Source organism: Sphaeramia orbicularis, chromosome 22 (genome assembly GCF_902148855.1).
Source record: "Sphaeramia orbicularis chromosome 22, fSphaOr1.1, whole genome shotgun sequence".
In the NCBI taxonomy this organism is placed as follows: Eukaryota; Metazoa; Chordata; class Actinopteri; order Kurtiformes; family Apogonidae; genus Sphaeramia; species Sphaeramia orbicularis.
In genome coordinates this window covers 26,621,167-26,635,762 of record NC_043978.1, presented here as the reverse complement: position 1 = coordinate 26,635,762, position 14,596 = coordinate 26,621,167, and positions in this window count along the sequence as shown.

The window sequence follows — 14,596 nt, the reverse complement described above, 5'->3', positions numbered from 1 at the left end:
TCAGCTTTTCATGGTTATCAGATATGACATATTTGGACATTCAGAGGCTTTGTAGTTACCATGGAAACACATGATCTTCTACAACATTGATTCACCAGTAAAACCCATGGAGTTGGATCAATAAGTAGATGGAGACACTTGTTTTTATGTTCAATTAATGACGTATTTTACTAAAAAGGCACTTTTTTCTCCATTTTTTCTGTTTTTAATATAATAATATTCAACTTCAATTGGAGTTTTTAAGGACGTCAATCATGATCTGTAAATTAAATATAGGAAAATACCTGATTTTCACTTAAGGACACAGATACTCTGCATAATAATAGAATACATGGTGATAAATTACTTAAGAAAAGTTAAAAATGGAGAAAAAATCATTTGGGAACTGCCACAAAAGTAGCACTGGGTCTTTATGGGTTAAAGTTTCATGGCATAATACAGAACAATAGCGGAGGTCGTGAAATTACAGATACTGGGGTTTAAAAAAAAAAAAAAAAAAAAAGGAATCTGGTAAAACTAGAAGTAATAATTTAACTTCTGAAATGGACTTAAAATGAGTAAAGTAAAATAAGTAAAATGAAGGACATTTCTACCAACTGTTCCTATGCAAAGCAAATTGAGCCAGTTTTATTAATATTACACAAAGTCTATTCTAACTTCAAATAACATAAACAAAGTAGTGAAAATATTATGGTGAAATTGTGTTTTCAGTTATTCCATCTTTATTGGTGTATCTTTATTACATTTAATTATTTTCTTTTATGTGTTATTGTTTGATCCTTTAGTTCAGTTATCCTAAATTAAAAAAACAATAAATAAAAATGCAATTCATTTTTGGTTCATAAATGATTGGTTGATTTTATACTCATGCTTTAATTGCAGAATTATATTTTAATACTTCAAAATATCTGAAAAAAAAAATATGACAAGACATATTCAATTTAACCCTTTCATGCATACTGGTCACTACAGTGGACAGCTACTCTCCAGCTGTTCTCTTGTATATTCATGGGTTTGGTGTTTTAGTTCCATATCAGCCAACACAGCGGACGCTTATGCATCATCCCAAACACTGCAACTCGTACCATTACTGTAACTTCGCTGTTCTTGATAAACCTAATCTGCAGTAACATGTTTTAGTGTAAATCAGTTGCTAATTGTTATTAGAGTGTAATTAACAGTTTTCTTAAAGTTTTTTTTTTTTTTTGCATATTATCTCCACTAAGTTTGGAATAACTAGTATTAGAGTATGTTAAAATGTGAGAAAACATCAGATTGGTGGCGTTAAAAATGTTTTTATTTCATAGTTTTCAAACAGTATATCACTTTCTGATGATGGGTTTTAAATACATGTTTTGTTGCTTCAAAAATCAAATGCATGGTGTCTAGCTGAGTGGACATTTTTGTAACCCTATGCAAAAAAGTTCATTTAAAAAAATTCAATTGCATTGTTTTTTTTATGCCTGCAGAGGAATAAAATCAGGCTAATGACGTTCATTTTGTCTTCTCTTAATGTAATTATACTTTTTTTTTCTTTTGTTCAGAACAAAAGAAGAAATAAAAGTATAAAGTAATAACATTACTCAAGAAAAAAATATTGGCTAAGGTTCTCATAATTCCTGCATGAAAGGGTTAAATAAAGAAAAAGTTAATCAAATTGAAGGATTTAGTGCTATATCAGATTGCAGTAACACAATGCTACCATCTGATGGCGATGTTTACCAAATATAAAAACCTACTCGGCCTCATACTTTGTGTTTGCTGCACTTGCTTTAATGTGGTGATAAGGATAGTAGCAAGAAACCAGTTACACCAGCATGAGTTATCGTCAAAGCAATAACAGTTTTACGTCAATAACTGTATCCTACTGTACAAATAATAACGCAACACTGACTTTATTTTCTTGTAATATAATAAAAATCCAATTTGTCAAACTTTATTCATGTACGGTTCATACATTTGTGTGTGTTTGTCGATGCTGATATTTTCATATAAGCGTCAGGACTGTGAGTGTGTCCTCTTTTGGCCTTTTCGAGGGACATACCATACAAATGTGAATGACTCACTGTCACACACCAACACACTCATTCTAGATCTCAGAATGATGCACCGGGAGCACTCATGTATACAATACGACACACACTTTACTTAAACCCTCATTCACTCCCCTCCAACCTATAATTATAAATAAAAGTCCTATTCCACATTGTGTAATTACATATCAAAGACAACGCAGCTTATACAATTACACTATGAGTATTGTGTGGAAGTGTTCATACGCTGTATAATTAAACAAATCAGCCCGACTGTATTTAAACATGAAAATCACACACATGGTTACACTCCAGAATACAGAGATAATATCTAGAAAAAGCTTTCTGGTCGACCACAGGAGTGTGATTCACCCGCTCTCGTTTTTCCCCCTCCCTCTCTCCTATCTTTCTTTCTCTGTCTGTGTGTATGTGTCACATCCTGACACCTGTGTGTAGGTGTGGACCAGGGCACAGGTGCAGGTGCAACCTCTCAGGGCCTATTTTAGTATTGGGACAGATATTTTTGCATGTGTCTGCATGCAGCAGCCGTGTGTGTGTGTGTGTGTGTGTGTGTGTGTGTGTGTGTGTGGGGTATGCGAGGCTGTGGCTTGCTTGATCGAACCGCTCTGAGTGGCATGTGGTCGGGCCTGCTAGCTGTTTTCCAGCGTCTGTCTGTATTTTTTTGCATGTTTTTGTCTTGCGAGTGACGAGATAACCTTTTAATAAAGTGATTTTTACCTTCTCGCTTTTGATGAGAGGATGCCGTTAAAGCTTTAAGCTCATTATGAAATCAATTTTTCCACCATCTGCGACGATGCCTGACTTCAGCAAGCGAGATGCCTCGGTGAACCACAGCACGATTATGTTTTATTTCTGCCACATTATAGAAAAGGTGTTGTTACAAACTGCTGATATGAGGGAAGAGAGTAATATTTGCTGTGGAAAATAAGACACATAAAATGATCTTTAACGCTGACATGAAAGTTGAAAGGAGCTACAGTACAGTATTCGAGTATTTCCATTTTATCCTCCTTGATCCACCTTTATACAGTACTTTTACTTGAGTTAAATTACTGTTGACGAAAACTATGTATCTCCAAATGTGTAGACTTTGAATGGATAAACTGATGGATTAACTGCTACTTTATGGCTTCAGTAAAAGTCTCCTCCTACTTAAGCTAAATAAACTTTAAACCCCCTCTTGGATTATCTGGAAAAGACATTATCTCAAAGATGAAGCAGGCCTGTCGTTTTGAGCTCATGAAAAGTTAACATTTTGAATATATGTGTTTCTCATGGGACATCAACGCCATAAACATATAATCTTATATAAAATGATGCATTAATGTGGATTAAACTACCAACAGTGTCATGTAAAGTACCTCCAATGAGCTAAATCCAAAATCATTGTACCACTTTTACTTTTTATACTGTATAGGTTCAATACACAACATTTTCTCATGCTACATAAACTTTGTGTAGGAGTCTGTTTTGTGAGAGCTGGTTTTGAGATGTTAGCTACCTCCACTTCTATGCTAATGACTGTCTGTGTTGCCTACATCCATGATAACAATCTGTAGACTTATTCCTATGAAGAGGTTCGTCTACAGTGGCAACGACACCAGCTAGTGTTAGCTTAGAAATGGAGTTAGCTAACATCAACAAACGACTAGTTTCCTGTGTAGCACAGACTCCAACACACACTTCACACAAACCGGAGATTGTCGTTGTTATTTTTTGGGGGTATTTTCTGAAGAACAGTGTTTGCTTTAATGACTAAAATAGATATCCAATCCAAATGTAGTAGATTCCAGGTCTTTTTTCCTCCTTCCATTAGGTCTGTAAGAAAATATCGGTTCTGCAATATATCGCAATATTTCGTTTTATAATACTGTATCGATATTAAAAAGCACTGTATCGATATTTTTAGGTATTTATTCGAATGCCGATATTGTGGAGGTTCATTTTTGTTTTTTGTTTTTCTTTTTTGTTTATACTTTATTATTTAACACTCTTTTATTAAATAATGTTAGTTCTTTTGTTGGGATTGCACCAAAATAATGTTATGATGTTAGTTCTGAATTAATAGAATATGAACATTTGAACAAGATCTTAAACTGTAATGTCTGTAAAACAGAATTTAAGTTTTAACACAGGAACATTTTGTGATATAGCATTAGATCCTGTTGTGATCAAATAAAAATGTGTTTAGTATTTGTGCGTATTTCTGGTGTAATTCAATTCTTCAAGGAAATAATCGTTTAAAAAGAAGAAACAAAAGAAAAATTGCCTTTTTAATAATATCATGATATGTTGTGATTTATCGTATTGTGATCCTAGTATTGTGATTTGTATCGTATCGCCAGATTCTTGCCAATACATAGCCCTACCTTCCATGTACAAGCATTTACTAGCGTGGGACCAGATGTCACATCAGAACTCAAACATCTACTTTAATTGTATTCAGGAGAACCTGGCAGTGGTAAAACATGTTCCTATATCAATAGTTGCTTTTTCATTAACCCTCAAATTGTCAAATTGCACAAATATAACTTGCGCACAAAACTTTACCTAATGGAAAAACAACGATTTTGCCAAAAGTCTCATTTTTTGATTAAAAGTTTTTGCGCTGCCAAGAGGTGGTTTTTCAGGCGTAGCGCAAATGGTATGTCATGCAAAACTGCAATGAAAAGACCTTTTTTCGCAACTAGAGTCAGGTGAATTTAAAAAACGTATGTTGACGTATGTTACAACAAGCGAAGAAGAAGAAGAAACATGTCACAGTATGTGTGGACACACCAGGAAACCCGATAACTTTTTAATTTAGTATGAGATAAAGGGGTAATATATAATAATACTGAATATATCTGTAAATCAACACCATATTTACGTTCATCGCCATATTTATGGAAGGACTTCTCGTGTCATCTCTCGATAAAAAAACAAATCATCGCATTTGTGATTTAATGGAAAAACCGACATTACGCACTTCTGTTTTTTCAACATTTAGTAAATATTGATAAAGTTTTGCGCAGATGTCCAATGGAAAAGCGACTATTGCGGCTGGTTGTAAGTGGATGTGGCCATTGTGTCGTCATCTGCCGGGTTGTAGATGCTGTTTTGAAGCCTTGAGTTTGGAGTTTGTGTGGTAGCGCCATCTTGGATAAGAGAGTGGAGTTAAAAACGAGCAAAAGTGAAACTACAAAAACACGTTCTTAGCCAAAACTCCTTAAGGGAAGTGTATACGTTGTACTGTGCATTGGTTTTATCATTTTTGGGAAACGCATATGAAACCAATATACAAACAATATATACAGTCAACGGAAAAAATTATTAGACCACCCTTGTTTTCTTCAATTTCTTATTCATTTTAATGCCTGGTACAACTAAAGGTACATTTGTTTGGACGAATATAATGATAACAACAAAAATAGCTCATAATAGTTTAATTTCAGAGCTGATATCCAGCCACTAGGTAAAGTTTTGCGCACATGTCCAATGGAAAAGCGACTAATGATGTGTTGGAATTGTCGTAATGATATTCAGCTGTAACTGTGAAACTGTATTTGATTTATGTACTTGTATATCTTTGTAAATAGCCTAAAGCAGATTAGTAGTCTTACATTCACTTAAGTAAAGGACCTGAATACTTCCTGAAGCGCTGTAAGTGCATGTGTTCCATATATTCCTTTTGTAAAAGATTAAAATAGGGCATGGTAGTCTTATATACGCATCCATACACAAACACAGTGAGAACAGGACAGGAACCAGGCTGTGTGTGCCCTTCAGACAGAGCCTATTGTCTGCAGATGGGCCTTTAATGGCTCCACAGCTGGCCACAAAGAGCATACCGCTCCAGCTCAGTGCTATGCCTCTCACTGGCCTATACTCCATGAAAAGAAGAGCCAGCTCCCAGGCACATGAACACCATTATTTGCATGCAGTTCATATCCTATTATACTTTCCCGATCTTTTTTTTTTTGTGTTTCCACTCTTTTCGGTCTTGTTAAATTGGAGAGAAATCATTATCATCAATTGGAAGAAAGAGCACAATAAATTGGTTTAAAAAAAAAAAAGTGGTACTGAGAAAGAGTGGGCTGAAAATAAAGAGAGAGGTGCTGGTTGTTTATCAAATGTACTTAGCGCTGTTACCCACACATGTGCACACACACATAAACACACGTCCCAACCACTATCTCTAACTCCGTCCTGTACTGCCGCCTAATGCAAAAGGCAGCGCCCACGCAAAGTAACACACACACACACACACACACACACACCAAAAGACACCTTGCAGAGACATGCACCCACACAAATTTCTTGCACTCTGATACACTCTCTATTGTGTCCTCCTTTCACAGCTTTTCATTCGTCTTCCTCTTGACAGCTTCAATAGATCTTACCTATGTATATACAGCACCAACTATGTATACATCATTGAAAGTAGCATTGTTTTATCCCATTTCCTCCTTAGATGCTACGCTGATAGCACAATCATTTGTTTTTTTTAAAGACATCAACAATGCATTGTTCGGTGAACCCTATAAATAGAACGGTCGTTGATGGTGGTGTATTCTGGTGTTGCTGTGTTACTGTCCTACCAGCTGGACAATTGTTATGTCTTCTTGTCCTGCTGCTCAAATAATTACATCTCATTTGTTGATGTAGTATACACACATTCGGGTATATATGTGTGTGTGTGTGTGTGTGTGAGTGTTTTTTCTATGTAGCAGCAGACGGAAAACAAAGCTCGCATTTCAGTGTACGTTTCTATATGACTCGTACATTTGTCTCCTTGTGATATGAGAGTTGTGAGCAAGGTTTTGCAGATGCCAGATGTGTTTTCATCCCCTCCCCTGAGCCCTTCCCCTCCCTCTGGTTCCTGCATGGGCGCAGGGTCTCAATCAGAGCATCAGGGCTCCAGGAACCGGAGCACAGCAGTGTCTCTGTGCTGCCCAGAGAAGTGCAGCCTTGTCTGGGTCAGTGCATCTGCGGCCTGGGGGCGAGCTGGGGGTGAGCGCGAACCCTGGTGCCCCTGCACGCTGGTTTCACTTGAGGTCTTCTCCGTCAGCGCAGCCCTGCCCCAGAACCCTTCCCACACACATATGTATGAGGCATATGTGCAAATAATACAAACTATATATGATCACTATTAGATATGCAAAGAATTCCATTGTGCTCTCCTGAGACCCAGCAATGCATTTTTATCCTCTGAAGGAGACGAGACTTTCACAGCTTTACTTAAAAAAATAAAACACAAAAATGCTGACAATGTAAAAAATAATAAAATGTATCTGAAAAAAATGTTGCATTATGCTGTTTCCATTCAAGGCAATTATTTAATGTAAAAAAGCTGGGTCTCAGAAGGCTATATCTCAAATTACATAATCTAAAAAGTGGAATCCATGTTCACAATTAACAACAATTAACATGTAGATGATGCATTGTTGTCCATGAGCCTGAAAGTTAGCATCATCAACAGCCAATATGTTTTTTTACTGGACTTAAGATCATAGAAGTCATTTAACTTTGCAGCAAAAACAAAATATATGAATAAATGCAAGTGTCAAATGCAAAACACTAACATTAGGATATAAACGCCATAATCATATGACTTAACACCACCATCATTAATGTCCTTTTTCAACTGTTTGCTTCAATTCATCTTATTTTTGGCCATTTCCTCTGTGTGAGACCAAGAACCACAGGTACTGTCATTATTTTTAGTCCCACTTTCGCCTGATGCACAAATGGGCTGAAGCAATTCTAATAATAAAGTTTGTTTACTAAATGTGGATTGGTCAATCCAGAATCGTCTCTATGTCAGAACATATGTGCATCATCATGTTAAAATGTTGAATATCAAGCCAAGCTAGCAGGAAAAACTTTAATATAACATCTTGTTTCATAAATTGTTTTATGATTTTTCATCCTTCTGTAATGTTCTCTTGCTTGTAACAGCAGCCAGGCTGAAGACAGCAAGAGTACTACAGTCGCAGAAAAAAATTATTAGACCGCCCTTGTTTTCTTCAGTTTCATGTTCATTTTAATGCCTGGTACAACTAAAGGTACATTTGTTTGGACAAATATAATGATAACAACAAAAATAGCTCATAACAGTTTAATTTCAGAGCTGATATCTATCCGTTTTCCATGTTTTCTTGATAATAACCAAAATCACTTCAGTTCTTACATCAATATCTATGGCATTGTACTGACAACAACGGTGCTTTTAGGCATTCCATGTTTTCTTTTCTGTTTTAGTCACATGATACACACAGGAGTTAGTACTTGACTGCATAACCATTGTTTTTGATGACTTTTGATGGTCTAATATTATAACTGTAGTGGCCAAGTAAGGTGATTCAGTCAGACACAGTGGAAATAGAACATCTTTTACCAACTTGTAATTGTGCTATTTCTCTTAGTATGGCTTAGCTAATATGAATACATTTTTTAAGATGCATAAAAACTTCAAAATTCACAATTGGGGTTCTAAGTCATGGAACAAAAGACGAAACCCTCTGAAATTGACATGATTGCGTGAAGTCTGTGTACTTGTTAGCTATTTCTATGCTATTGATAAATAGTTAAATTGCAGTCAGTAAGGTCAACAAATGACCAGCTTTCTCAAAACAGACTCCAAAATAGTCTTAATGGAAGTAAATATTTAACACATTGAACCTTTAATCGTGTGTTACTTCAGGTGTCAAAAAAAAAATCCCATTCATAAAACTTGTGGACATCAAGATGCTGGAGCTGAAAGTGCAAAAGTCTAACTCGGAACTTATAAAGATACCGAACTTGACCATTTATGTAACGTACATAGCAACATCACACATGATATTTGGGCGTATCAGTCTGTATTTGCAGAGCATTATGCTGTTTACAGTCGATCGGCATAAAGCCAAATAAATCCCTGTGTTATTGATTTGTTCAATCTGTTGGATAAACATTAGAACCAGCTGTATTATCAAACAGGTTGGTTTGGTGTAGCAATGCCCTCATTAAAAATAAAAACAAAAAAAAAGACAAGCTCACACATGTTCATACACAGATGTGCATTCTTTCCCATGGCGAAAATGTCACAAACGTGTTCCTCCTTTCCACTGGGAATAGCAATGGGTTGAGGGCGGTGAAGGGCAGCACGTGCTTCAGGGCCCTAGTTGGCTTCCTAACTGGCCCACTGGCTTTCTGGCTGACAGCCCACACTGTGACACTCTGCACCTGGGAGCGTGTGTGTGTTGTCAGCCATGCTAGCTAGCTTGAGCTACCACCACATGACACACAGGAAACACAGAAATAACTGCTGAGTGTCTTCAACCACTACTGGGGGTGTGTATCTGACAGGAAAGGGGTAAAAGGGGAGGTTAAAGGGAGAATGAAGACTGAGGAATAAAGGCTGGAAATGGACCGAGTGAAAACATCAGGGAATAAGAACAGAAAGAAAAGTTAAGGCTAAAAAACAGATGATGCTTGCACCTGTGCAAACTGTGTGTGAGAGGCAGATTTCACTGGCTTTGTTTCAGACACTGCTGAAGATAAATCATGCATTCAACACATTCTCTGATATATGCAGTGTATCCTGTTTTTGACCTTATTTTTATAATCAAGCCACGACAAAGCTGATTGTGCAACAGTAAACGATTGGCATTTTGCAAATGAGACATCTGGCTTCAACCATCAGCATATGTCACAGTTGCATTTTCCAAAACGTCTTTCTCATCTGCTGATTTGCTGGTTTTATCAGATCTGTCCATCTGGCCCTCGAGTCATCTGAACCTCACCTCGCACAGGTGCAGGAGTAGTATCAAGTTTTTGCTACCGACGCTAACAACAAACCACCAATTAAAGTAGAAGGCAGGAAAGTGTTGTGCAACATTTGGGCTTTCAGGTGCTGATGTGTCACCATTTAAAAGAAAAGGAAAGAGGACAGAAACAGGACATGCATGCATTGCAACACGTACAAAGTATTTTTTTTCTGTATGGTTGCCAAAGAGCAAATTTATGCAAACGGTGCAGACTGGATCTGGGTGTGTTCAGTTGGTAGATAACAGTGGCATTTTGTATTTCCGACAGTACGCTTTTACTCATGTGTAAATAACAGCCCTGTGGCGGTGACTTTGAGTTGAACTAATACTCACTTTGATGGCTAAAATGCACATGGATGTTTTAATTATTACTCACTAATTACTCCTGAGTGAAGCCAAAAGATATTAAAGGTGAAATTTGTTACAGAAAAAGTTGGCAATTAATATAACTTGTGGTTCTTACCGGAGTGATATTTGGCTTTTTTAAATGGAATTATGCATTTTCAAACATTTCTCTGTGGTCTACATAAACTGTAAATGCTCCGCTTGGGTTTGAATTCTTCATTAATTCAACTCCACAAGTCCATCTTCAACCCTATTTCTGAGTAATGACACCAGAAAGGTCATTTTGAGCGCTGGCCCTTTAAATGTAAATGAGCCACTTCAGGCCCCACCCCCTCCAGGTTGTTGGCTGTGCTGCTCTGTTCCATTCAACCAACAACTGAACATTTTAGGTAGTCAACTCGAAGTTTGGACATATTTTCAGTTTTTACTACAACCGCTGCTGCTGACAAACAATTATGTCGTACTTGGAGAAATGTTCATCGGAAGTCTTGACCTTATATGTTCAAATGTTGTGACGTAAAACTAGCTATAGACATAACAAATTAAGCAGGAATTTAAACAGGTTGTAGAAATCTACTTGATTTTTGCCCAAATGAATATAAAGATAGCTTTGCTGCACCTGGAGGGTTCAAATTCAAACTTTATGAACTATTAGGGTCCAAATACACAAATAAATGAACCAAAGACTAATAAAAGTGGGTTTAGCAAAATATGACCCCTTTAAATGAATTGCAGTTTCTTGTGTTAACAAATTAAGCAAATGTGCTTAAATACACATTATGTAGAATTTACTGTGAAGTATCTAAAAACGGGTATCCCTATGTTACATATTGTCTTGACTTCCAATGACATTAAAATTAATTTGTAATCTTTATACACTGTAGAAGTGTATCGATAGGGTCATATCCCCTTTGCTAAGTTAACATTATTGGTATTTGCAGCTGTTTCCCTTGAATGAAATAACATAATAGAATGTATTAAATATACAGTCGTGGAAAAAATCATTAGACCACCCTGGTTTTCTTCAATTTCTTGTTCATTTTAATGCCTAGTACGACTAAAGGTATATTTGTTTGGACAAATATAATGATGGCAGCAAAAATAGCTCATAACAGTTTAATTTCAGAGCTGATATCTATCCATTTTCCATGTTTTCTTGATAATAACCAAAATCCCTTAAGTTCTTTGGCATTGCGCTGCCAAAAACAGTGCTTTTAGGCATTCCATGTTTTCTTTTCTGTCTGTTTTAGTCACATGATACACACAGGAGTTAGTACTCGATTGCATAAACATTGTTTTTGATGGTCTAATAATTTTTTCCACGACTGTACATCATTAAATTTGATGGCAAGGAAACTGTAAACTATTGTATTAAGTTACTTCTTAGTGAATATTCAGAGTGAATAGTGTTAAAAGTACAACAGAAATGATGACATTCATAAATTTTTGGTTCTGAGAAGCTAAGCAGAAAAAAACGCACAGTTTGCTTTCAAGTAGAGATTAATTTGTCATAGAAATCAGCCTACAGCAAATACTTGAAATTACTGAAACCATCATCGAGGGCTCTGTTTTTCTTTTTTTTTATGTATGTTATAAGTTGCTTTTCCATTGACCCTCAAATTGTGCAAATATCACTTGCACATAAAAATGTACCTAATGGAAAAATGACAATTTCGCATAGCGCAAATGGTATATCATGCAAAACTGCAATGGAAAGACCTTTTTTCACAATTAGAGTCACATGAATTAAAAAAAGCAGATGTTGACGTACGTTACAACAAGCGAAGAAAAAGAAGAAACATGTCGCGGTATGTGTGGACAAACCAGGAAACCCGTTCATTTTTTAATTTAGTACGAGATAGAGGGGTAATATATAATAATAATGAATATATCTGTAAATCAACACCATATTTACGTTCGTTACCATGTTTATGGAACGACTTCTTGTGTCATCTCGCGATAATAAACAAACAAATCATCGCATTTGAGATTTAATGGAAAAACTGACATTACGCACTTCTGTTTTTTCGACATTTAGTAAATATCGGTAAAGTTTTGCGCAGATGTCCATTGGAAAAGCGACTACAGTCTATTATTTAGCGATTCCTAAATGTAAGATCCAAGGATAAATTCATCACCCGTCTGAACGCCTCAGATTTGTTCAAAAATAGTCATGAGAGGAAAGGAATAGGGTAGATAAAAAGGGAAAGAGGGTGAGAATAGGAAGAAGGAGATTAAAAAGGGGAAACAGAAAAAGCAAAGAGAAATAAATAGATTTAAAAAACAACATGGGGGAGAGATGATGAAGGGAGGTGGGATGGTACTGGCGGCACCAGGAGGAAGCTGGGTCTGATGCTTCTCCATGCAGCTGCTCCCAAACACCCACACTCTTCCTGTTGGAGTGTGTGTAGGTCTGTAGTCATATTTGTGTGTTACCTTTTATGTACATTCAATGCCTCATTCAACGTAAGGAAAAGGAACCTGCGCTGTTTCCAAAAAAGGAAATTATTTTGAATTTTTTTTTTTTTTTTTTTTACTAGCTCAAAACCATTCAGGATATCGAGCATAAACAGATCAAAAACTATCTGCTTAGAACAAAAAGCACCTTCAGAAAACTCTTGAAATGTCAATATCCTTCAGAAGACACCTTCTAAAATAGCTTGGCTCAGGGCTTGAATGTCTTTTCAAAGATTCACTGGCCTCAAAAAACATCCGCTGGTGGAAACACTGGCCTGACAGTCAGTGAATGGAAAGGTTTGAGGTGAGAATGTGGCCACGCTGAGGTGTCAGCAGTGTGTGTGACTGTGTGTATGTGTATGGCAGTCTTTTTCAGTTTCCGTCACAATTGAATGTTAAGGGCTTTCCACCAGCCGCATTTCAGTTGTAACTGACTGGCTGACCTCTGACATGCATGTGCAGTATATGTATTTTCATACTATTTATATACTATTAGTCCCAGCTCGGCATGCAAGAAACGACTCACTCTCTAGGAAAAAAAGTAGTTTCGCAATAAAACAAACAACTATTTTAATGTGCTTCTGCTAAGTTACTTAAGAGGCTGAAAAGGAAATTACATAATGACATAAACCCATGAGTGAGGACTTGTGCTCAAAAATGAAGCCAATGCAGAGGTATATTAAAGATGTAATACCGCAGACGGCCACTAGGATTGGCTCTGATCGACTCCTGGCCTCCATGGACTTACATAGACTGTTTTTACCCCGCCCCCCCCCACAGGGGAGGCAAGGGGTATTGTTTTTGGTTTGGTTTGTTTGTTTGTCAGCAGAACTATTGGTTAAATTCATACCAAATTTGGTTTCTATATTGCCAGTGACCCAGAATAGATCGGATTACATTTTGGGAAAATAGGTCAAAGTTTAAATATTTTATGAATTTTTCAAATCTTAATGGGCGACATTTCAAATGTCTGTAGCAACAAAGCTATTGGTTTGATTCATACGAAATTAGGTTTATAGATTGCCACTAACCCAGAATGGATATCATTTCATTTTGGGAACAGTAGGTCAAAGTTAAATTTTTTTATAAATTTTTAAAATCTTTTTTTCTCCCATTTACTTATAATGGGCGAAATTTCAAATGTCTATAAAAACATCAATTTTGTTTCAATTTACTTCAAACTTGGCATATATAGAGAGGCAATTAATATGCTTATGTCACCACATGCTGACGTGGCTCGATTCCAAAATAAGCTACAATACATTCGAGGGGCGGGGTTTGTTGGGCCTGGCACCACTTTTTTTTTTTGATTTTCCCAGGACTTATTCTGGTCTCATCACATTTGTTTGGAACCTAAATAATTTGGTATTTCATCTGTAAACTTTGATTAGATCAAAGGACGAATAGAAGCCTTTGACTGACATCTCATGTACCTGCCATGTCAGATTTTCAGAGTTTCAGTTTATGTATTAAAACAGATTTTTTTTCCATATAGACAACTTGGCTCTAGTTGTGGTTCATAGGTTCCAGAAACCAAACTGTAAAATGATTTGACCTGTGCTTTTACCAAGTTGGTGAGCTTAGTATTAGCTTTTCTCTGTAGTTCCACCTCTTTTGTCCAAATATGGTCACCTCTGGCCTAAAACATCCAACATGGTGATGACCAAGTCATAACTACTTATTTCAACAGCAGTTTAGAAACCAATGGGTGACTTGAAGGGTTCCTATGTCCACTGGATCTATATATAGTCTATTGGTAGACCACATGGTAAACATTAGCACCTTAAAATGAACTTATTTACACTCATGTTTTCCATGGAGGTGATCATATGCGGCTCAACCAGAGGGGCACCGGACTCACCTCCTCTGTGTTTCATATGTCGCTGCTGCTGTAGCTTCTGGGTTCTGAGATAGGATACTGTGCATCTGCTTCACACTCCATAATGATGG